Here is a 24,901-nt window from a genome sequence, read left to right on the forward strand (position 1 = left end):
TATTTAACTATTAAATATTGGTCACCACGTGATGATATATTGATATTGGTATGTAAATATTTTATATTATAGCCGACTAGTAACAAGCATCTTGGGTGTTTGTTTCACTTTTGAGTTTTTATAACTAAAATCACACTTTTGATGTTATGAAAAATAAGATTTCAAAGTGTTAGTTTTGGTTTTGTTTTGTTATACCGCTACTTTTGTAGGTCATGTATTTTATAAGGTTGAATTTGGTGCATAATATATTAAAAAAGTTGAAGAATGCTAACTAACTTAAAATATCATTTTATATGAAAACTTTAAAATGTAGAATTGTAAATGATAATTAGCCACACAAACTTGTTTGTAACAATTGCAAATCTTTTAACTGAAAAACTATATTTTAGTTTATAAGATAGATTATCAATAAATTATTTCAAGTATTTATCAAAAATAAGTGATAAATTATTTTTATGGTCTTACAAACCAAAACGGAGCCATAAGTGGAAAACGAATATTTCTTGAAAAATCAAAAGTTATATATTTTGACACTTTCTCTCTTTCCTCCCAAGGGTGAGCTACATATGCGGTTATCATTTTTTTTAAAGTTGCTAAATTAATAATTGGGACTTAATTGCGTTAAAAATCTTAAGGATCAAATCAAGGGTGTCTCTTTGATTTTGAGGTTTTTTTTAAAGTTGCTAAATTAATAATTGGGACTTAATTGCGTTAAAAATCTTAAGGATCAAATCAAGGGTGTCTCTTTGATTTTGAGGCCTTGTGCAAAAAATAAAATTGGCCCCTTAAATATAATTTCTTTTTATGTATTTTATGTATAAGCAATATTCATTAATACTATGATAAGTCGATAATTATTAGAAACAAAGTTGTCTATCAACTCTTCATATAAATACTCCTAAATATATTGTTTTTAATAGATATCATTTCCAAACTATTAAGTATTTCTTTTGACATTGTGGACTATAAGTAGGACTTAAACAACTTCAAAATTAAGAAACTTGTTTCTGCAGACGCAACGGTTACTAGAATAGTCATCAAGACTTTATAGACATTAAGTGCATTAGGAAAACAACTGACTTTTTTCATATATTATAAAACATATGTGAGGTTAGTAGTTTCACTTGATACGAACTCGTCAACCATATTTAACTCCAGATAAAGTTCATTAGCTTCAATATTTGATTGTTTACCATACTTAAGTGTGACTTGAAGACGACTACAATACAACTTATGATATTTGTCATCAAATTCCTTAAATATTTTTTGGAAGTAAAAAACCATTTTTTTCATACATATATTGTATTGTTCAAATATTGTTTTAAGAGAAGTCATCGATTGAAATTGAAACAATCGAAGACACAAGCTGCACCATAACTTCATCGATTCTGGAATTTAGACACAAAAGATTTTTTAGAAAATTGATTCTGATTTCTAAAATTGAAGGCCAAAAACGATTCTAAAATTGAGTGATCTTATTGGATTTTGAAACTTACAATTTTGATTTTTAAATTTTGATTTTTGAATTAGATGGTGCACTGATTTTAAAACAATTAATTAATCAATAATCAAACGCACACACTCTTAACTAACTTTGGCCTCATGACGATACCTTTAAATCAGTTTTGTTTTTATCAATAGTCTACTATAACGAATCTTATGTAAAAAATGGCCCCCCTTCAGGACGTATGCCATGTGCGATCGCCGTCCTCAACTATCCTCAAAGACACCCATGGATCAAATATAAGTTAGGATTGTTTTTAAGATACTTACGAGTGGTTATTGTTATCGTGTAGGTTGATGTGTTGTGAAAGATTTATCAAATGCTTAATTTGTCTAAGATAAGTTTCATATCCTTTCTAATAAATGAATGTTTTTTTTGCCACTTGTCACACTCTCATTTAATTTACCAAATGTTATTTTTTAATTATTTTGAATTAATTTATTTTCCACATGTCATTTTATTAGTTTTCTATTTTATTAAATTTCCATATAATACTTTAATATAATAATTGCAATAAATGTAGTAATAATTAGATATCAATTTCATTAACGAACTTACATTTTAATTTCAAATTTTCCAAAATTAAAGTTCATTAATTTCTTTTATTTATTTAAATTATTTGTTTAAATTTAAAAGATAAAAACCATTTCCATTATAATAATTCATTATTTTTCTTATTTTCTTATAAATTCAAAGTTCTCAAATATTTTGACATTTATATTTAACTTTTTTTTTAAATTAACCTATGTAATATATGAGTATCACAACTAGTATATTTGCAAGTTAATATCTGTTTTTACTTTTTAGTGACACTTATAAATCTAATTCATAAATATATGTTTGGCTTGTTTATATCTTGTGGTAGTATTGCATATTTTTCTATGACATATTTAAAATTTGAAGGCCTTACGAAAATATATCTTTTTTTTTTTTGGAATAGCATATATCTTACATAGTTTTTGTATTCATAGACAAAGTAGAATTAATATGTGTGATCACTCATATGGATATATATTGCATGAAAATGGAATATAGTTTCCAATAAAGACCAGTTGTTATAATTGAATGACGTATGGAAAGTGTTTTACATGTTTATATACCTATAAGCATGAAAATTGGCATCAATAGTCTTTATTGTTTATGATGAGTGTTAATAGTTAAACGATAAACTTGCTAAGTATTTATGCATAACATGTACATCATGTAAAGAATAATTAAACTGAGTAAAAAGGAGAAATAAAACATATCTAGACAGATGGGATCAATTATAATTTTTTGTTATAGTTCGTTTATTTGAAATTTGGTAAAAGATATACTGCACAATTATAGCTTCACTTGCACATATTTATTTTATAACGTATGAACGAAGTTGAGCAGTAGTCATTAACCTAAAATAAGGATGGTGTTAAAAATGAGAATGTGAAATTGTGAATGTGGCTCTATGTCATCTTCAAGCAAAATTCAATGTAGGCACTTTATAGTTTATACTAACATGTGTAATTGGAAAGAATTCTCATATATATTACTCCATTATTGATGATAATAATCACAAAATATATATAGAAATTGTTGGACCAATGGGCCAGGCTAGTACAAACCAAGCAATGGGCTTTTATGTACAATCCACGACTATATAAACTAGATGTGGAAAAAAGGCGGTTCATGAACCAAAATCGGAAAACTAGTCCGCTTCAAAAATCGGTTTGGGCGAAGCCGTTGGAACCGGATGCTATGTCCCGGATTGTAAAACTGGTTTTTCATAAAATAATACTTTTGTTCCTACAAATCCTCCTACTCAATCAAATGATGACATGTGTCATATTAGTAAATAAGAATTAAATGTTACACACGTCACTATTTAATTTGGTCGGAGGATTTGTAGGAAAAAAAAAAGATATTTAATTTCTCTAAAAGATAAGGATGGAGTTAGAATGGAAGAATGGAACATACAATAGATGGTAACTAGTTGTAAGAATGATCAACAACTAAATATGATATTTATTTTCTCGCAAACACTTTTAGGAACCATCTCTAATTCTCTAAAACTCTTGCATACAAGTGAAGTAAATTTAAGGCAAATCATATTTTGATAGATGAACATCATGGTTATCGATGGGCTTGAGCCACACTTGCTCGGATCATGCTAAGTTTCCCTTATAGAAGCCATGAGTCTCATCATGTAGCTTGACACACACAATATTTCTAGAGGAAAACCTTAGAAAAACCCAACGTTTGTTCATCAAATACTTAATAAAACCACTATATTATTTTTTTAGTGCAATAAAACCCTTATATTTTCTGAAGTTTTTATTTAAGGTTTTCTGATCTCACAAAAACCTAATCTATTTTCATGAAAGGATTAAAAAAATCATTGTATTGTTTATTTAGTGCATTTAAACCCTCATATTTTTTTGAAATTTTTTAATCTAATGAATTGTAACAATCAAAACGTTGAGAATCTATTACCTAGCATTTTCGGCTATTTAGGATTTACCGAGCTCAATGTCTTAAATGATACATTTTAAAAAATATAAGGGTTTTAACGTACAAAAAAATAATATAGTGGTTTTTTTAATACTTTGATGAAAATATGTTTGGTTTTTATAAGACTCCCCATTTCTAGCGAACATTACTTGTGGTTTTTTCGGAACCGCACATTACTTGTAGTATTTGAAAATTTGAACGATGTTTCTTCACATTAGTTGTACGACCTAATTAGATTTAAGGGAAAATGACACATACGTCCTATAAAGTTTCTAGGGTTTACCCTTTTAGTCCCTAAACTATTTTGATGGCTTTATGAGGGAATCAAGTCCTTTTTGTCGGGTCTATTAAGTCCTTTTGGCTAAAGTGAAGGGGTCACCTGGTTAACCCTTTACCATATTGACATTTGTTGACCAGTTTCCCTAAATTGACTTTGAATTTTTCCAAATTGCTGACCAAACTTCCGATATACTCTGCTATGGTGCATGGTCCTTCGTTGGCTCCGACTTCTGTCCCCGGCCCCGGAGGCCCTTTCCACCATTTTGATGGCGAGAGCCAGGTCAAGGACTTTAACCATACGCTTCTGCATCATCCAAAAATCCCTAATTCAATTTCATGTTAAGGTACAATGAGATGGCTGACAACCTGACATTTTGCTGAATCTCACAAATTTGGCAACGAAAATGGGGAAATTAGTATAAGAGGGATATGTATTGATGGTGTTGGCATCGAATGACGAATCCATGGAAAAATTGACCACCGGCGGAAGAATATCGATTCACGGGATTGATGGGATTTTATTCCCGTCGACGACGGATTCAGATTTGAAGAAGACGAAGACTACGGAAACCGATGACCATGTTAAAGGTCATTCCAAAAACTCGAAGAGGAAAACGTTGTTGGAAGGATGGATTATTGATATCAAGGGAGAAGGATGAGTTAGAGGAACTTCAGAAGTAGAGAAAACACCGACAACCATGGATATGTGCGTTAATTAATTCAATTTGTTGTTTTCTGAGATTTACTCCAGTTTCTTGTGAAATCAAACCAAAAACAAACCCATGAAATCAAACCTAAAACTAACCAGAGGTTGCAAGAGTTTGCACCAGTAAGGAGGGGAAAAAACAATCTAGGTCCCGATTTGATTGCCACCAACATCTCCGGCCTCAGGGCAACAAACTAGGTTTTTGATTTAATTTGAGAGAAGTAAAGTATAGTAAGGTAGCCGTGGATTAAATCCCAAGTGGTCCAGAGGCCTTTGAGCTTGCATCAAAATTCTGGTATGTGCGAATCAAAAAGGAAAGTATATATGCCGCCAGATTCTTGAAAAAGATGGAGGATTTTGAAGAAGGAAAGCATTTGCGAATCGGTAATGTTTCCTGTGCGTGTGGTTTTGATTTTAAAGGTTAATATTCTCAATTCATAGGTGGAATTTTGAGAGAGAGAGAGAGAGAGAGAGAGAGAGAGAGAGAGATGGGTGGGCCCCAAGTTTTGTCTATATGTCCCTTAAACCGGCTAAAACAAGTAAAGATGACTAAAAAGACAGGTTGTCCACAACTTGGTTCCCTCATAAAGCCACGAAAAAACTTAAACTACTAAAAGGGTCAACCCTATAAACTTTATAGGGCGTATGTGTCATTTTCCCTAGATTTAATTGACTTTGGCATTAATGTCATCCTGCTATGCGTATGTATTTTCTCCAACAAATGACTTTATTTTTAATCTGTTTTTTCAAATTCCATATCATTTTTTTTTGCTTAGATTCATCACGAAGGTTTCAGTTTTGATGGATTCCATTCACATCAAGAACTCTTTGAGATTGATATCCTTGAGATGGTACAAAGGATCTTATCAGGAAGATGTTATGCTCTAGCCTTTTAAATCACCTAACTGCTTAAGAAATACTCTTTATCTTATATTATTTTCATGTTTCTTGTGTCGAATGAACCTTGTGAGGTTATCATCATCAGTTTCATTTGAAAATAGTTAATGGATTTATCATAATTGCATTGGACATCCTTGGATTTAGGGGTGGGCATGGTCGGTTAGTTGGCGATTTTACTAAAACTGAAACCCAACTGAAGATTTTGATTTTTGACTTTTGAAAAACATGTTTTGGTTTTTTGTTTTTATTTTTACTTTATATGTTTTATTTTTATTTTTCCATTAATCATGTTGTTTTAAATTTATGAATACAAGACAATCGTAAACACACATGTTTATTATTTCCTTCACTTTTAAGTAGAAACCTTAAATGTAGTTTATTTATTTTTATTCTTAACAAACTTAATCTATTAAACTTATATATAAAACATCATTTTGGGTAATTTGATTCGATTCGATTCGTTTTTTTTTCTTTTCGAGTTTTATACATTAAAAAGTCAAACCGAAAAAAAAAATGTTTTTCCAAAACATAAAAACTAAAATAATTGGTTTTTCAAAAACATAAAAACTAAAATAATCGATTCGATTCGATCCATTTTCACGGCCAGAAAAGACCGATTTTGTTTATGCTTTATAAAAATCAGAGTACCTCTTTTAATAAAAATGTTGCGGAATTTGTTCCCAGAAAAACATGATAACTACGTTATCAAATCATTTCCAAAGAAATGTATTTCATTCATTTTCAAAACATTGGGATGTTATCGTCAATACAGAAACATAAGCATAAACAGAACCTATATTCATTTACACTAGTGATCTACATCTCTTTTAAATCTCTCAGTGTAAAGTAGCTTCATATCGACACTTGTGATACAAATAAGCTTGAGTGGGTCAGGTTGGGAAACATTGTGAGTACATAGGGTTTTCAAACCACAATAATATAATTATTATGTTTAATCATCAAACAATCAACCCAATTAGCCATCCCCATTATATTCTTTACTCTTAAGGATCTACCCTAAGAATCAAATATTTCTCGTTCATTCATTCCTAAGGATCATCCTAAGGAATCGGAACGAAGTCCATCATCACCGGGGTTTAGGCACTAAGTCTGCATAGTCGCCAGGATTTATACAATGGGCACTAAGTCCGCATTGTCGCCAGGGTTCTAGGCACTAAGTCTGCATAGTCGTCAGGGTTTATACAACAGGCACTAAGTCCGCATAGTCGCCAGGGTTTTGGCACCAAGTCTGGATGATCGCCAAGGTTTAGGCACCAAGTCTGCATGATCGCCAGGGTTTAGAGTACACCGGGTGAACACATCATTCACAACACCTACAGGTTGCGAGCCTGCTAGTGTTCCACTGGACTGTCTAGAATAGTCTGTGGTTGTCATCCATACTCTGCTAGATGACGGGGCCAGCATTTGGGAACAAGGCTTCTCACATCGTCCACCTCTCACCCTTACCTCATGGTCTATATAACCTCTCAACTCATCATCCAACTCATATTTCATCTACCCATGTTTTACCCAACATATTATGTAGATATAAATACATATACAGTTTAAATCATATAAAACTTGTATAAAATCGTTCATCCAGCATAGATAGCAAGTATACAGATAACATGCACACATAACACGTAGTTTATATAAAATACTTCATATCTATGTGTAAGATGAAAGTAACTATGCACTCACCTGATAAGGTGGTGATTCTGAATTCGGACAACGCTTCGTTACTTCATAAAACAATTTCCCTCGACAAAACAGCGGGTTTTTCTCAAAAACCAGGCTTCGCCGGAGCAGCGTTCCCGAGCCGAAAGGCTCTTTTCTCGGGACTCCGTGAGCCTCGGGGATTCCTTCGGGTGCTAGGGGGTTTACCTAGACTTTAGGGGGGTTTGGGCGCTAGAGAGAGAGTCTAGAGAGAGAAAGAATGGTTTGGAAAGGTGTGAAGAATGAGGGAACCCGACACCTATTTATAGGCTGAAATCCTGCTCTACTCGTCGAGTAGGTCCTCCTACTCATCGAGTCCATGCCACATGTCACCTTCCGGTGGCTTGCCTTGGGGAGAAAGCCTTGGCCCATATTCAACAATGTCACCCCTTTTGCAGCAGCACCCTGCCGACTTCTAAACCCCGTAACTTTCAAATACGAGCTCCGTTTTCGACGTTCTTTTTTTCCACGCGTAGGTAAAAACAAGATCTACAATTTTCATTTAGACTCCGTCGGCTAATTCTCGACTGATCTTAAATTTAACAGTAGGAGGAGATTAGACTGTTAAATGACCACGAAGAATTCGTAACTCCTTCATACGGACTCCGTTTTCGTCTGTCTTTTTACCGTTGAGTTCCTATTAATGAGATCTTCAACTCTCATTAAGGTTGCGTAAGCCAAAAACCGCTCGAACTAAAATTCGAGTTTCGGGTCGTGCACTGCTATGCCAAATCTTAGAAAAATCATAACTTCCTCATACAAAGTCAGATTTGGGCGTTCTTTTTTTGTATGTTCTCGTTTTAACATATACTACAACTTTTGTTTAGATCACTAAGGCTAAAAAGTCCTCTATCGTAAATTCACTATTTACGTCTCCCGGTGTCGTGCCGGTTTTGACGTAAAACTTCGACGGGCCATAACTTCTTCGTTATAACTCGGATTTCGGCGTTCTTTATATGTACGGAACCCTTGAGACATATTCTACAACTTGGTTAAGATTATTTATTCTAAGTAATCTTTTGTCAAAAAAAGTCATTTTCGACCCCTATTATCTCTAAATTGACTAGCCCGGATATGCGGGCGTTACAATTATCTCCCCCTTAGGATGATTATGTCCCGGAATCATCAACGAAACAGGATTGTATAATGACTCCATACGTTATCTCTTCATCCTAGGTAATAACCGTAACTTCTATGTTGTTTCGAATGAGTATCTAACTCTTGGACTCCTTGACTGCAGGCGGTGCTCGATCTTGCTCCCGCCCTTTGTCTCATGTTAGACCTTCAATCATGGCCTTCATGTCACAATCTCGCTCTTTATCAGAGACTCCTTCTTCAAACTTGTTATTTGACTTCCACAATAGACCGATGGGTCACGTTCTAATGACCTCTCATCGTATGTTGCAATGCTTAGACTCAGGTCTCTTAGAGTCAAATTCCGGAACATATAATACCTTCCTTCAAGTTCTAATGTGATAAAATCAAATTTCAACATGTAGCGTTTCTAGCTACCAACTCCTTTAACAACGAGTGCGATACTTCTATTGATCGCTTCGCTTATCTTTCACTTCAATCTTCTGGCTTAACTCAGATGTTACATCGAACTTGGTTCTCTGAACCTCGTAACATACTCATCTTAGTCAGACTCGATTTGATATGACCACTATGGTCGAAATAACAATCATCTTCTTAATCTTTACCGAAACAATGGTAACGACATACTTGAATAAAACGAAATCAATTACTAGCTCCTTGGTAACCTTGTGACTTTCCCTGATCCAAGTGTGAGTCATGTGCTTCCGGTAGTATAGGCCTCTACTACCTTTCACACCTAATCATACTCGTCCCAAGTATTGTCTCGCAGTTCTCCAAGTCATTATCACAAAAACAATTTTAACACATACAAATGTGTCCAAACAATCATATAATTTTCCCTAGACTCTACTAGGACTTCTTCCATGCGTATCTTCAATCATCAATTCTGCTTCAACTCGGTTGGTGGTGGAAATGCCATACGATGGCACAACTGCGGGAATTACACCAATCGTTCCATCATCCCGCCTATCGAAGGTGTACTTCGGACGTACCGTACTCCTCTAAACGTACTGCCTAACATATTCTAAAGGCAAGATACCACTCTTACGATATCTTCCGATATGTGTCATTCACTATCATAAGACTTTTCATTTCCTTTATTTACTCAATTCTCTATGAGTCTTCACCATGACGTTATTTTCACGGAAGCATGCATTCAGTGCATCGAGACGAGAATATAGATAAAGAAGATCTAGACGTGTAATCCTCCTTATTACTCCAAAAGTTACATGCCAGTTCTAATACCGTAATCAACCGTTTAGAAATCTGAACACATAAAATTTCCAGATCCGGTCGGCAACAGACCATAGATCCGATCAAACGATAACATCATAAAACATCACAATCATTTAGCACATAAAGCAATTTAGGCATCTTCCCTAAATGAGCTAGTGCTCGTGTCTATTTAGGTGTACTTTCCTAAAATTTATTAGACACACTCCTCACCATCATTGCTTAGCATTCTAAGTTTAAGTCTAGAAATAAATCCATATTCCTAGTTCGCTTAAACTAATGCTCTGATACCAACTGTGACATCCCCATTTTCACGTCCAGAAAAGACCGATTTTGTTTATGCTTTATAAAATCAGAGTACCTCTTTTAATAAAAATGTTGCGGAATTTGTTCCCAGAAAAACATGATAAATACGTTATCAAATCATTTCCAAACAAATGTATTTCATTCATTTTCAAAACTTTGGGATGTCATCGTCAATACAGAAACATAAGCATAAACAGAACTTACATTCATTTACATTAGTGATCTACATCTCTTTTAAATCTCTCAGTGTAAAGTAGCTTCATATCCACACCTGTGATACAAATAAGCTTGAGTGGGTCAGGTTGGGAAACCTGGTGAGTACATAGGGTTTTCAAACTAAAATAATATAATTATTATGTTTAATCATCAAACAATCAACCCAATTACCCATCCCTATTATCTTCTTTACTCTTAAGGATCTACCCTAAGAATCAAATATTTCTCGTTCATTCATTCCTAAGGATCATCCTAAGGAATCGGCACGAAGTCCATCATCACCGGGGTTTAGGCACTAAGTTTGCATAGTCGCCAGGATTTATACAACAGGCACTAAGTCCGCATAGTCGTCAGTGTTCTAGGCACTAAGTCTGCATAGTCGCCAGGGTTTATACAACAGGCACTAAGTCCGCATAGTCGCCAGGGTTTTGGCACCAAGTCTGCATGATCGCCAAGGTTTAGGCACCAAGTCTGCATGATCACCAGGGTTTAGAGTACACCGGGTGAACACATCATTCACAACACCTACAGGTTGCGAGCCTGATAGTGTTCCACTGGACTGTCTAGAATAGTCTGTGGTTGTCATCCATACTCTGCTAGATGACGGGACCAACATTTGGGAACAAGGCTTCTCACATCGTCCACCTCTCACCCTAACCTCATGGTCTATATCACCTCTCAACTCATCATCCAACTCATATTTCATCTACCCATGTTTTACCTAACATATTATGTAGATATAAATACATATACAGTTTAAATCATATAAAACTTGTATAAAATCGTTCATCCAGCATAGATAGCAAGTATACAGATAATATACACACATAGCACGTAGTTTATATAATACTTCATATCTATGTGTAAGATGAAAGTAACTATGCACTCACCTGATCAAGTGGTGATTCTGAATTCAGACAGCGCTTCGTTACTTCTTAAAACAATTTCCCTCGACAAAACAGCGAGGTTTTCTCAAAAACCAGGCTTCGCCGGACCAGCGTTCCCGAGCCGAAAGGCTCTTTTCTCGGGACTCCGGGAGCCTCGGGGCTTCCTTCGGGTGCTAGGGGGTTTACCTAGACTTTAGGGGGGGTTTGGGGGCTAGAGAGAGAGTCTAGAGAGAGAAAGAATGGTTTGGAAAGGTGTAAAGAATGAGGGAACCTGACACCTCTATTTATAGGATGAAATCCTGCTCTACTCGTCGAGTCCATGCCACATGTCACCTTCTGGAGGCTTGCCTTGGGGAGAAAGCCTTGGCCCATATTCAGCCACGTCACCCCTTTTGCAGCAGCACCCTGCCGACTTCTAAACCCCGTAACTTTCGCATACGAGCTTTGTTTTCGACGTTCTTTTTTTCCACGCGTAGGTAAAAACAAGATCTACAATTTTCATTTAGACTCCGTCGGCTAATTCTCTACCGATCTTAAATTTAACAGTAGGAGGAGATTAGACTGTTAAATGACCACGAAGAATTCGTAACTCCTTCATACGGACTCCGTTTTCGTCTGTCTTTTTACCGTTGAGTTCCTATTAATGAGATCTTCAACTCTCATTAAGGTTGCGTAAGCCAAAAACCGCTCAAACTAAAATTCGAGTTTCGGGCCGTGCACTGCTATGCCAAATCTTAGAAAAAATCATAACTTCCTCATACGAAGTCAGATTTGGGCGTTCTTTTTTTGTTTGTTCTCGTTTTAACATATACTACAAATTTTGTTTAGATCACTAAGGCTAAAAAGTCCTCTATCGTAAATTCACTATTTACGTCTCCCGGTGCCGTGCCGGTTTTGACGTAAAACTTCGACGGGCCATAACTTCTTCGTTATAACTCGGATTTCGGCATTCTTTATATGTACGGAACCCTTGAGACATATTCTACAACGTGGTTAAGATTATTTATTCTAAGTAATCTTTTGTCAAAAAAAGTCATTTTTGACCCCTATTATCTCTAAATTGACTAGCCCGGATCTGCAGGCGTTACAATTATCTCCCCTTTAGGATGATTACGTCCCGGAATCATCAACGAAACAAGATTGTATAATGACTCCATACGTTATCTCTTCATCCTAGGTAATAACCGTAACTTCTATGTTGTTTTGAATGAGTGTCTAACTCTTGGACTCCTTGACTGCAAGCGGTGCTCGATCTTGCTCCCGCCCTCTGTCTCATGTTAGACCTTCAATCATGGCCTTCATTTCACAATCTCGCTCTTTATTAGAGACTCATTCTTCAAACTTGTTATTTGACTTCCACAATAGACCGATGGGTCACGTTCTAATGACCTCTCATCGTATGTTGCAATGCTTAGACTCAGGTCTCTTAGAGTCAAATTCCGGAACATATAATACCTTCCTTCAAGTTCTAATGTGATAAAATCAAATTTCAACATGTAGCGTTTCTAGCTACCAACTCCTTTAACAACGAGTGTGATACTTCTATTGATCGCTTCGCTTATCTTTCACTTCAATCTTCTGGCTTAAGTCAGATGCTACATCGAACTTGGTTCTCTGAACCTCGTAACATACTCATCTTAGTCGGACTCGATTTGATATGACCACTATGGTCGGAATAACAATCATCTTCTTAATCTTTACCGAAACAATGGTAACGACATACTTGCATAAAACGAAATCAATTACTAGCTCCTTAGTAACCTTGTGACTTTCCCTGATCCAAGTGTGAGTCATGTGCTTCCGGTAGTATAGGCCTCTACTACCTTTCACACCTACTCATACTCGTCCCAAGTATTGTCTCGCAGTTCTCCAAGTCATTATCACAAAAACAATTTTAACACATACAAATGTGTCCAAACAATCATATAATTTTCCTTAGACTCTACTAGGACTTCTTCCATGCGTATCTTCAATCATCAATTCTGCTTCAACTCGGTTGGTGGTGGAAATGTCATACGATGGCACAACTGCGGGAATTACACCAATCGTTCCATCATCCCGCCAATCGAAGGTGTACTTCGGACGTACCGTACTCCTCTAAACGTACTGCCTAACATATTCTAAAGGCAAGATACCACTCTTACGATATCTTCCGATATGTGTCATTCACTATCATAAGACTTTTCATTTCCTTTATTTACTCAATTCTCTATGAGTCTTCACCATGACGTTATTTTCACGGAAGCATGCATTCAGTGCATCGAGACGAGAATATAGATAAAGAAGATCTAGACGTGTAATCCTCCTTATTACTCCAAAAGTTACATGCCAGTTCTAATACCGTAATCAAACGTTTAGAAATCTGAAGACATAAAATTTCCAGATCCGGTCGGCAACAAACCATAGATCCGATCAAACGATAACATCATAAAACATCACAATCATTTAGCACATAAAGCAATTTAGGCATCTTCCCTAAATGAGCTAGTGCTCGTGTCTATTTAGGTGTACTTTCCTAAAATTTATTAGACACACTCCTCACCATCATTGCTTAGCATTCTAAGTTTAAGTCTAAAAATAAATCCATATTCCTAGTTCGCTTAAACTAATGCTCTGATACCAACTGTGACATCTGTTGGATTAATGTCTAAGTCCATAACTATATTTGGTATATACTTGACCCGACCCGGCATGGTCCATTTGGGTTGCACTTTACCGGCACAATTTATATGGATAGTCTTTTGAGAATAGTATATTTATGATTTATATTAATATATTATAAGTTCTAATATATTAATATATAATGATATTATTTAATTAGTATTGATCAAGAATTAATTTATAATTAATTAAGTGATCAAAAGGAACTAATTAAATATGGACTCTTAGATATATATGTGTAGTGGGCCAAGTTCATTTAGGTTGGGCTAAGTCTTCATGGATAGTCCATGGAGCTTTAACCCATGGATCCTAGGAAATGAAAGGTCATGGGTATTAGGGTTTAACCCTAATCCTCCACACTATATAAAGGGTCTTATGGTTCATGAAATTAAGCGAGTGGCTAGTGTGGATACACTAAAGAGGACAATAACCGATTTCATAAGTGTGAGCCAAGTATCCATATTCTCTAAAGGTTTTCCAAGGTGTTTTGGTGATGTGTGATTCCACTTGAGGCTTCCATACTATTGGGGCTAAGCTCTTAAAGTTCAAGACTTCAAGCTTCATTAAAAGGTATGTATTCTAACTTGTTATATTACCCAAGTATCAAGGATTGTATGCTAGATAGGGTAATACCTTGGAATATTCATATTTGCATGTATAATAGAGAAAACATAGATCCAAGGTATTTAGGGTTGCATGTACATTTAGGAGTGTTAGAATGCCCAAAAACCCAACAGTGGTATCAAAGCCAGGTTGTTTTATGTTATATTCATGCAAATGTTTGATTTTCAAAGTTGAAAAAAAAAGAAAAAAAAACATAAAGTTTGTCAAATTTTAAGATAATTACTTGTTTTGTGAAAAACTAATTATTTGTAAAATTTGAATCATTTGTTATATGAGTTGAATTAGGTCAAATTTAGTAAAAGATAAAATGATATGATTATTTTATTAGTTTTAAAAGTTTGATCTAAATGTTTTAAGGAGTTACAAATTTTGTCATAAAATTTTGGAGATCAAAAGTTTTTTTAAAGTTGTGATCTTAAGTGTTTTGAAACCTCCATAAGTTATGGATATGAAAAGGTTTTAAAAAAATTGATTCAAAGTTTTTATGGAGTTACAAAATTTGGTGTTAATGTTTTAAAGAATTCCATAACTTATTCTTAAGTTGTGGAACATGAAAAGTTTCATCATAAAACAAGCATTTAACTCCATAAGTTATGGATTACCAAAAGTGTTTATGTTTCCTTGATTTATGAGTTAGTTTAGATTAATGGAAAAAAAAAATTTGTGTTTTAGTTGTTTTCAATCTTAATTAATCTAGAGGTAGTTCATAAAATGTGTTTTTGTAACTTGTCCTCAAGTTACATAAAAGGTCACATTTATGAATCTTAAAATCATAAAAGTGCCATAGGGTACATAAAAAAATGAAGAGTCTTTTTCATTAAATAGTATTATTACTCCATAACTTGTCCTCAAGTTATGGATGTTTAAGAGTCACTTCTTTAAAAGTGTTATTAAAGAATAAAAGGTTACATAAAAAATGAAGAGTCTTCATTTTAATGAACCATTAAACTCATAAGTTATGAAATGAAAAGTTTTGAATAGTTTCAAAAACTTGCCCTCAAGTTTTGGAATTTGTAAAGTTTTCACTTATGAATACTTTAATTCCAAGTTAAGCCCTTAGAATTTTAAAAGTTAAAATTCAACCCTTATACTTTATAATATTATAAGTTAATAATATTTATATATATGTATAAGAGTAAAGTCGTCTTACCATTAGTAGGCCTCATTCACGAAGCCGGTCTATAAGGGGGGTATAAGGTTACTGCCTATAAAATGGCAGTTTAATGGGTGTCCACTCTCACCCACCGCTTCCTTGACCGGTGGAGGGTCGTTAGCCGAACAGGTAGGACAAGGACTATAATTCTCCCTTCATTATAAGTATAATGATAAATACTAAGTAACTAAACACTTATAAATTCTCAATCTTAGTTACTTAGGAAAATGTGAATAAGGTGCTAATCCATTAAATTACACTTTGCACTTTGTTTAAGCTGTTAGTGGAGCGTGTGTGGTTAACCGGCACACTAACCTGGACTTAACAAGGTAGGCAAAGGGTAACTTAATGTTTATCATAGTATCGTTGGAGCATGTGTGGTTAACCGGCACATCGATTGAGGGGTAAATATTAAGGGTACCAAGTATATTTGCATGGTTACTTCACACCTTGTTTTGTGATCCTCGGCATCCCAGTCACAAAACCTGAAGGGCACACTCGAGATTGAAACATGCCATTGAAAAGTTCAATGAATCTCAAAAGAATCTAGGAGTTTCAAAACCAATTAAAACCTAATAATACATTTCGTTTATCTTGGTGGAAATTGGTGAATCGTCATTCACCTACCTTCAAATATTTTATAGCTTGGATTACGGCATCCCTCTTCCAAGTTATAAAATAGTTTGTTGGGTCCTAGCCTTAATATATCATATTGGGTGTTATATTAAGGACTTAAATCAACTTTACGTGAATTTCTCCCATTGTTGATGTCTGGTTTAGACAACAATGATCTTCCCAAACCAAGCTTTCCTAATGAATATGACTTCCCGAGTTTGGCTCATGGAAGTCATACTTCTCTTCCTCCACCTCCTCCAATTATTCTCCCTAACCAACAAGTTCAAGGTCACTCAAGCCCTAATGGCAAGCAAGGTCTATGTGTGATCACATCTTAGAGATGAAGTCACATATTGACAAGCCGGGAGAGTTGGGTGTCAAAGTCTTGAGAAAGTTGGATGTTCAATCACTTTCTAAGTCACATAGTGAGTTCCTTTGGGACTACTATGAAACAGACTATGACATGAACCTTAATGATCATATCTATTTGCTTGGTGCTGCTGAATCAGCAATGATTTGGAACGATAGTAAAGCAAATTTGATTAGAAGATCAACTTCCCAAAAACTTTATGGATAGTGACAATGGTGACACTGGAAATCCAGAAAAAGCATTCTCTTCCCAATGGAAAGGGATTGGCCATAGTCAACCCGGTTGACCAAATGGTAAAGAGAAAGGCTAAGTCTGAGATAGTCCCATTACCAAAGGGTCCATATGTTTATTTTACCAAAGGAAGGGGCGTTGATTGCAAAGCTGTCAAATTTACCTAAGGATGTTAAAGTCAATAAGTTTGACTTTACATCAGGTAGAGCCCATTATCTAACTCTGTTAAGTTCTATTCTGAGATCCTCATTACATGATGTGACTGGGTCACATGTTGATGTTTTAAGAATCAAAGAATAGAGAGAAATCTTAAAGAAAGTATATGCTGATTTTGATCGTGAAGGTGGATTTCGATCGCATCAGAATTTTGAGCAGTTGCTTAAGAAGTTATGATATATTGCTAAGGAATAGATAACAACAATTTTCCATGTGGATTGTAAGGATGAGTTTTTCCGCAAAGTTTTAAAATAAAAGAAAATTGTTTAATTTTATTTATTTGAAGTATCCTTACAATGTCATTTGTGGAAAATTGTTGCTTATATGATTCCACTGACCGCAATATTGGAAAATGGATTTGATTCTTTCATTTGTGGTAGTGTCTAAATTTACCAAATCAGGAAAGTTTCTCATCGCCCAAGTTTCAATTGGACCGAAACTTGGAATCATGCAAGTTGAATAGTATGATGAATGAGAACTTTCAAGCATTGGAAAATCAAGACTAATTACTTGTTCACATGGATGTGTGAGTCAAGTGAAGGACTAAAGGGATCGAGTACACATTCTTGTGCACTGGTCATGTCCACCACAAAGCTCGTTAAGACTATTTGATTTACTAAAGTTTAGTAAATATGGTTATACTTACAAGTTTAAGTATAATTCTGAAACATTGGAAAAGTCTCAATGTATGGCAGAACGAATGGGAAGAATCAAATTAGGCAGAAAGATAAAAGTTTCTCAAATCTGAAAAGATGGGAGAGTACTTTAGTATCATGTTTGTGATCATCTTAATGATTTAGAAATCATATCACAATTAGTCCTCTAAAGGTCATCTTAGTGCATTCTTATGACTAAGAAGAGGAGTCATGAATTGTTGAAATGGTTAGATCAGGAAGATGAGTTATACTTCGTTCCAAAACAATTCTTAGAGTCATACTCCAAGATTGTAACTTGAGTGACATATCTTAAAGAAAGGTTTAAAACACTTGTCAAATGTAAGAGTAAAAGTGTCCTACTCTTGTACATTTGAAATTGGTAAGTTGTGATGTTTTGGATAAAACAAAGACCAACTAAGTCCAATTGTGTGAAGTGTTTATCTTGATAAAGAATCCGCACTATCTCTTGAATATTTGGCAAGATAGTCTTATATGTCAAGAGGACAGTGGGAGTCTTAAAGATCCTAAAAAGAATTTCAAGAACTAATCAAGAATAAAACCTGAGGTTCTTCACTAGCACACGACTTGAGGTTTATAACCTATCGTGTTGACATATTCTGTGCCCATTCCAGTTAAAGTTGGTTTTGCATAGGAGTTCTGAAAATTCTCAATTGGTTGCATAACAACTTGGAAGCAATGGCAGGCCCTGTACTGCCAGGTGGCAAGAAGTTAAGATTGCATAAGTTCAGTCCATATGAGTTTGGATTTGTCATTATCCTTGTCTTGTGACTATGGTTTTGACGATTCACATGGATAAGAACACATACACCATAAAATCTAAGGGTCATAAGGTTTCTCTCCGATTCATGAAAATGATGGTGAGGAAACACTTCCACCAAGTAGATTTGAAGCAGATGGCAAAAGGTCTAAACAATTGAGACTATGATTACTGCATCCCTTTTCATAGTTCTGAAATTGTTTAGACACACATGCATGCTATCTAAGGAAAGGTGTATGATTTTGATAAAGTTTTATCAAAGCATCTCGTATCAGAAATCTGAACTTTGGTAAGAAAGTCAATAAAGTATTGATTTCTAGAAGTCCAGCTGATTTCTGAGTACATGTCAAAGCTAGTGGGAGCATAAGTGTTATGCTAATAATCATCATGTTAGTGGGAGCATGATAATTATTGTTAGTGTTGCAAGTTAGCAATGTTAATTATAGAAAACAAAAGTTTTAATTCGTGAGGCTGCAGGGATTGAAAAAGTTGTTTTGCTATAATTAAGGGAGAGGATATACTTCATTTCAGTTCTAAAGGCTTAGATTGAGACCTTAATCATCTTTAGTCAAGAATATATATATGAATTTCATGTTGGATTGGTTCAACTTAAGGAAATTCTATATATTGCATTCTCAAAATTCGATTATGATTACGGCATCCCTCTTCATAGTCAAATTTTGAAAACATGGCAAATAAAAATATTGTAGCAAAAGATTGGTCTAGAATCATGTCTTTATGTGAGACATCATGAATCGTGTACCATTTGCTTTGGGTACATGATCGATTGCATGTGCTATAATATTTGTCATTTCTAAATTTTTCCAAATACCCAGAGGCATTAAGAAGGGAAAAGGTCTAGAATTGGATATGACTAAAATGATTAAGCAATTGTCGAGGACAATCTGAGGTTTACCAAAGATTGGTTGCTCAGGGACAGTTGGAAGTATAGTGCTAATTTTGGAAGGACCATATTGACATATTCTGAAAAGAGGCATCTCTTATTCAGAAGTGATAGTCAAAATGAGAATATGGAGTTGTCTCCATAGGTGGAAGTTATCTGTGTAAGATTAGAAAACTTAATGCAAGAAGCATGTCCAAAGCAATGTACTTTGAATATGAGACTTAGTTTCCATGGAGTTGATCTCCATTGGAATACCTTATAATGACTGTTGACAAGTCTTTGTGACTTTGTACATATTCATTACAGGAGGGTCAGTGCATATAAGTTTAAAATCTAAACAGATTTCGATAAATGATAGGAATTTGAAATTCTCACATTTTTCGATAAGGATTTGGGAGTGTGAAATTAGAATCATTGAAATTATGTTCAATTGGTTTATTTCACAAAGTAAGGATCATAGACAAACATAGAGTGCATACTTGGTGTATGGCAAAGCTATTGTTTAAGAAAAACATAGTGTACATGCTTCGAGCATGGGACAACTAGTGTTTTTAATTCAAGTATAAAGTTGATAAAACCGAAACAATGAATAATGAGTAATCAGTATGGTGATAAATAAAAGTGTCTATTTATATTCATAGGGTTTGATACCATATTTGATTCATTTATTCTTGTGTTTCACTTTGCATGTTTTGACTTCCATAATAACTAGGTTATTCTTCCGGAATGACTAAGTTATTCAAACCATCCACAGTCGGTCATATGTTGGAAGTAGATATGAATCAAGACTGTCATGGGTTGGCTTGTAGAGGTCCAAGTTGGTGGACAAAGTTGTGCTACAACACTCATGAGTGCTCATAAGTTCTGAGTATTGGATTCAACCCGCGCTCATTTGAATCACTTCATGGATTTTATCACGAGTGATCATGAGACGATAATATCTTATATTCTTCAAACCTAGAGATATGAGTTGTTACTATGAGTTGGTTGTACATTGATTGCACGAAAACGCATTCGGTAACTCGATGTTATAAAACATGCCTTTGTGTATGATTCAACAAGTAGTAGAACAAGCCATATGAGTCGAAGTTTATCCATTCCTTTTACCTTCGGGATAAAAGCGATATCTGTGGGCCCCTCGATGATTTAGTGATGACACATGTGAGTGCTTGGCCAAGCCAGGACTGATTTGATTTGTTCAATCAGTCAGTCATCATAAATCGGAAATCGGGAAACAACAAATGGACAGAGAGAATGATTGATAATCCATGTCTCAGTCCATATGATATCTAGAATGGAGGAATATATGATCCCTTATCTAATGGACAAGTCATTGACAAAGGTCAGAGTTCGTTGACAAGATCAGAGTTCGACAGCGGCTTTAAGAGCTACGATTGCCAGTTGGTTTTTGAAGTCATACTCAATAATAGTTTTAGACTTATCCAAGTGGGAGACTGTTGGATTAATGTCTAAGTCCATAACTATATTTGGTATGTACTTGACCCGACCCGACATGGTCCATTTGGGTTGCACTTCACCGGCACAATTTATATGGATAGTCTTTGGAGAATAGTATATTTATGATTTATATTAATATATTATAAGTTCTAATATATTAATATATAATGATATTATTTAATTAGTATTGATCAAGAATTAATTTATAATTAATTAAGTGATCAAAAGGAACTAATTAAATATGGACTCTTAGATATATATGTGTAGTGGGCCAAGTTCATTTAGGTTGGGCTAAGTCTTCATGGATAGTCCATGGAGCTTTAACCCATGGATCCTAGGAAATGAAAGGTCATGGGTATTAGGGTTTAACCCTAATCCTCCACACTATATAAAGGGTCTTATGGTTCATGAAATTAGGCGAGTGGCTAGTGTGGATACACTAAAGAGGGCAATAACCGATTTCATAAGTGTGAGCCAAGTATCCATATTCTCTAAAGGTTTTCCAAGGTGTTTTGGTGATTTGTGATTCCACTTGAGGCTTCCACAATATTGGGGCTAAGCTCTTAAAGTTCAAGACTTCAAGCTTCATTAAAAGGTATGTATTCTAACTTGTTATATTACCCAAGTATCAAGGATTGTATGCTAGATAGGGTAATACCTTGGAATATTCATATTTGCATGTATAATAGAGAAAACATAGATCAAAGGTATTTAGGGTTGCATGTACACTTAGGAGTGTTAGAATGCTCAAAAACCCAACAACATCCCCATTTTCACGGCCAGAAAAGACCGATTTTTTTTATGCTTTATAAAAATCAGAGTACCTCTTTTAATAAAAATGTTGCGGAATTTGTTCCCAGAAAAACATGATAAATACGTTATCAAATCATTTCCAAAGAAATGTATTTCATTCATTTTCAAAACATTGGGATGTCATCGTCAATACAGAAACATAAGCATAAACAGAACTTACATTCATTTACACTAGTGATCTACATCTCTTTTAAATCTCTCAGTGTAAAGTAGCTTCATATCCACACCTGTGATACAAATAAGCTTGAGTGGGTCAGGTTGGGAAACATTGTGAGTACATAGGGTTTTCAAACCACAATAATATAATTATTATGTTTAATCATCAAACAATAAACCCAATTACCCATCCCCATTATCTTCTTTACTCTTAAGGATCTACCCTAAGAATCAAATATTTCTCGTTCATTCATTCCTAAGGAATCGGAACGAAGTCCATCATCACCGGGGTTTAGGCACTAAGTCTGCATAGTCGCCAGGATTTATACAACAGGCACTAAGTCCGCATAGTCGCCAGGGTTCTAGGCACTAAGTCTGCATAGCCGCCAGGGTTTATACAACAGGCACTAAGTCCGCATAGTCGCCAGAGTTTTGGCACCAAGTCTGGATGATCGCCAAGGCTTAGGCACCAAGTCTGCATGATCGCCAGGGTTTAGAGTGCACCGGGTGAACACATCATTCACAACACCTACAGGTTGCGAGCCTGCTAGTGTTCCACTGGACTGTCTAGAATAGTCTGTGGTTGTCATCCATACTCTGCTAGATGACGGGGCCAGCATTTGGGAACAAGGCTTCTCACATCGTCCACCTCTCACCCTTACCTCATGGTCTATATAACCTCTCAACTCATCATCCAACTCATATTTCATCTACCCATGGTTTACCCAACATATTATGTAGATATAAATACATATACAGTTTAAATCATATAAAACTTGTATAAAATCGTTCATCCAACATAGATAGCAAGTATACAGATAATATGCACACATTGCACGTAGTTTATATAAAATACTTCATATCTATGTGTAAGATGAAAGTAACTATGCACTCACCTGATAAGGTGGTGATTCTGAATTCGGACAGCGCTTCGTTACTTCTTAAAACAATTTCCCTCGACAAAACCGCGAGTTTTTCTCAAAAACCGGGCTTCGCCGGAGCAGCGTTCCCGAGCCGAAAGGCTCTTTTCTTGGGACTCCGGGAGCCTCGGGGATTCCTTCGGGTGCTAGGGGGTTTACCTAGACTTTAGGGGGGGTTTGGGGGTTAGAGAGAGAGTCTAGAGAGAGAAAGAATGGTTTGGAAAGGTGTGAAGAATGAGGGAACCCGACACCTCTATTTATAGGATGAAATCCTGATCTACTCGTCGAGTAGGTCCTCCTACTCGTCAATTCCATGCCATATGTCACCTCCTGGTGGCTTGCCTTGGGGAGAAAGCCTTGGCCCATATTCAGCCACGTCACCCCTTTTGCAGCAGCACCCTACCGACTTCTAAACCCCGTAACTTTCGCATACGAGCTCCGTTTTTGACGTTCTTTTTTTCCACGCGTAGGTAAAAACAAGATCTACAATTTTCATTTAGACTCCGTCGGCTAATTCTTGACCGATCTTAAATTTAACAGTAGGAGGAGATTAGACTGTTAAATGACCACGAAGAATTCGTAACTCCTTCATACGGACTCCGTTTTCGTCTGTCTTTTTACCGTTGAGTTCCTATTAATGAGATCTTCAACTCTCATTAAGTTTGCGTAAGCCAAAAACTGCTCGAACTAAAATTCGAGTTTCGGGCCGTGCACTGCTATGCTAAATCTTAGAAAAAATCATAACTTCCTCATACGAAGTCAGATTTGGGCGTTCTTTTTTATCAATGTACAACCGATTCGTAAACAACAACTCATATGTCTCCGTTTCAAGAATATAAGATATTATCGTCTCACTATCACTCGTGATAGAATCCATGAAGTGATTCAAATGAGCGTGAGTTTAATCCAATACTCAAATCCTATTTCAGGAGAACTCATGAACACTGCAGCAAGCATTTGTTATGTCTAAGCACTTAGACAATCTATAGTCGGATTCATGACAGTCTTACCTCGTTACTTACTTCCAAAGAATGATCAACTGTGGATGTTTGAATAATCCTATTATTCGGGAAGTAAAACATGTGAAATGAAACACAAGAATAACCTAATCCAATATGGTCTCAAACAGGGGCGGCTCAACAAGTTTCGGGGCTCTAAGAGAACCAAAAATTTGGGGCCCTTTGGCTCTTACTGTACTTAATGTTATGAACTCTATTCCTTTATCCGGGCTTGGTATCGACAATAATAAACCATCCTCCTTTGTCCATATGCTTGAAGGAATACTTGAATTGGAAGAACCTCCATGTCCATGCATTTTCTCTGTTACATCTCAACAATCTTTATTCTCTGCTATGTCCACCAGTAACTGATTCTGTTGTATCTGTTGTTTCTCATGGTCAGTTTTAGGTTTTGCATTGTCTTCCTAGTCAACTTATAATTTGTACGTAAACAAATAAACATTATAAAATAGTGTTGGGTCTACCTACTTTAATTATCACATTTGGAGAAACCGGGTTGTTTCTCTTTTAAGTTGCACTATCCAGATGATATATAAAAATATAATTCTTCTTCTTCTTACTTAATTCCGTTTTCATCATTTAGGATTTTTAACTATGACCTATACATGTTGATGATTTTGTTTTTGACAAATTTGTTAGTGAATATGCAATCAGTTTTGCTACTGGTTTTGTTTTTTTGAACTATTATATATAAAAAAGGAATCTTATACAGATTGATTGTTTTTATGAAGCCATATACATAATATACATATATTTGGAGAAACAAGTTCAATTATTAAATATCTAAAAACTTTAGAATTAAAACAATATAAAATAACTTAATCGGCTATTATCCATAATCAGTTGAATAGTTGATGGGACAATGAGAAACTAAAAATTAGATGACAATGGAAAACTCAAAACCAAAAATGTGGAAAACACATACCGTTTCAATTGAAGATAAATTCCATTTCAGACTTCCGGTTTTCAAGAATCGAGATTGGATGAGAACTGGAGAAGCC

This window comes from Lactuca virosa, chromosome 3 (genome assembly GCF_052849685.1).
Source record: "Lactuca virosa cultivar CGN04683 chromosome 3, Lactuca_virosa_CGN04683_v6, whole genome shotgun sequence".
Taxonomy (NCBI): Eukaryota; Viridiplantae; Streptophyta; class Magnoliopsida; order Asterales; family Asteraceae; genus Lactuca; species Lactuca virosa.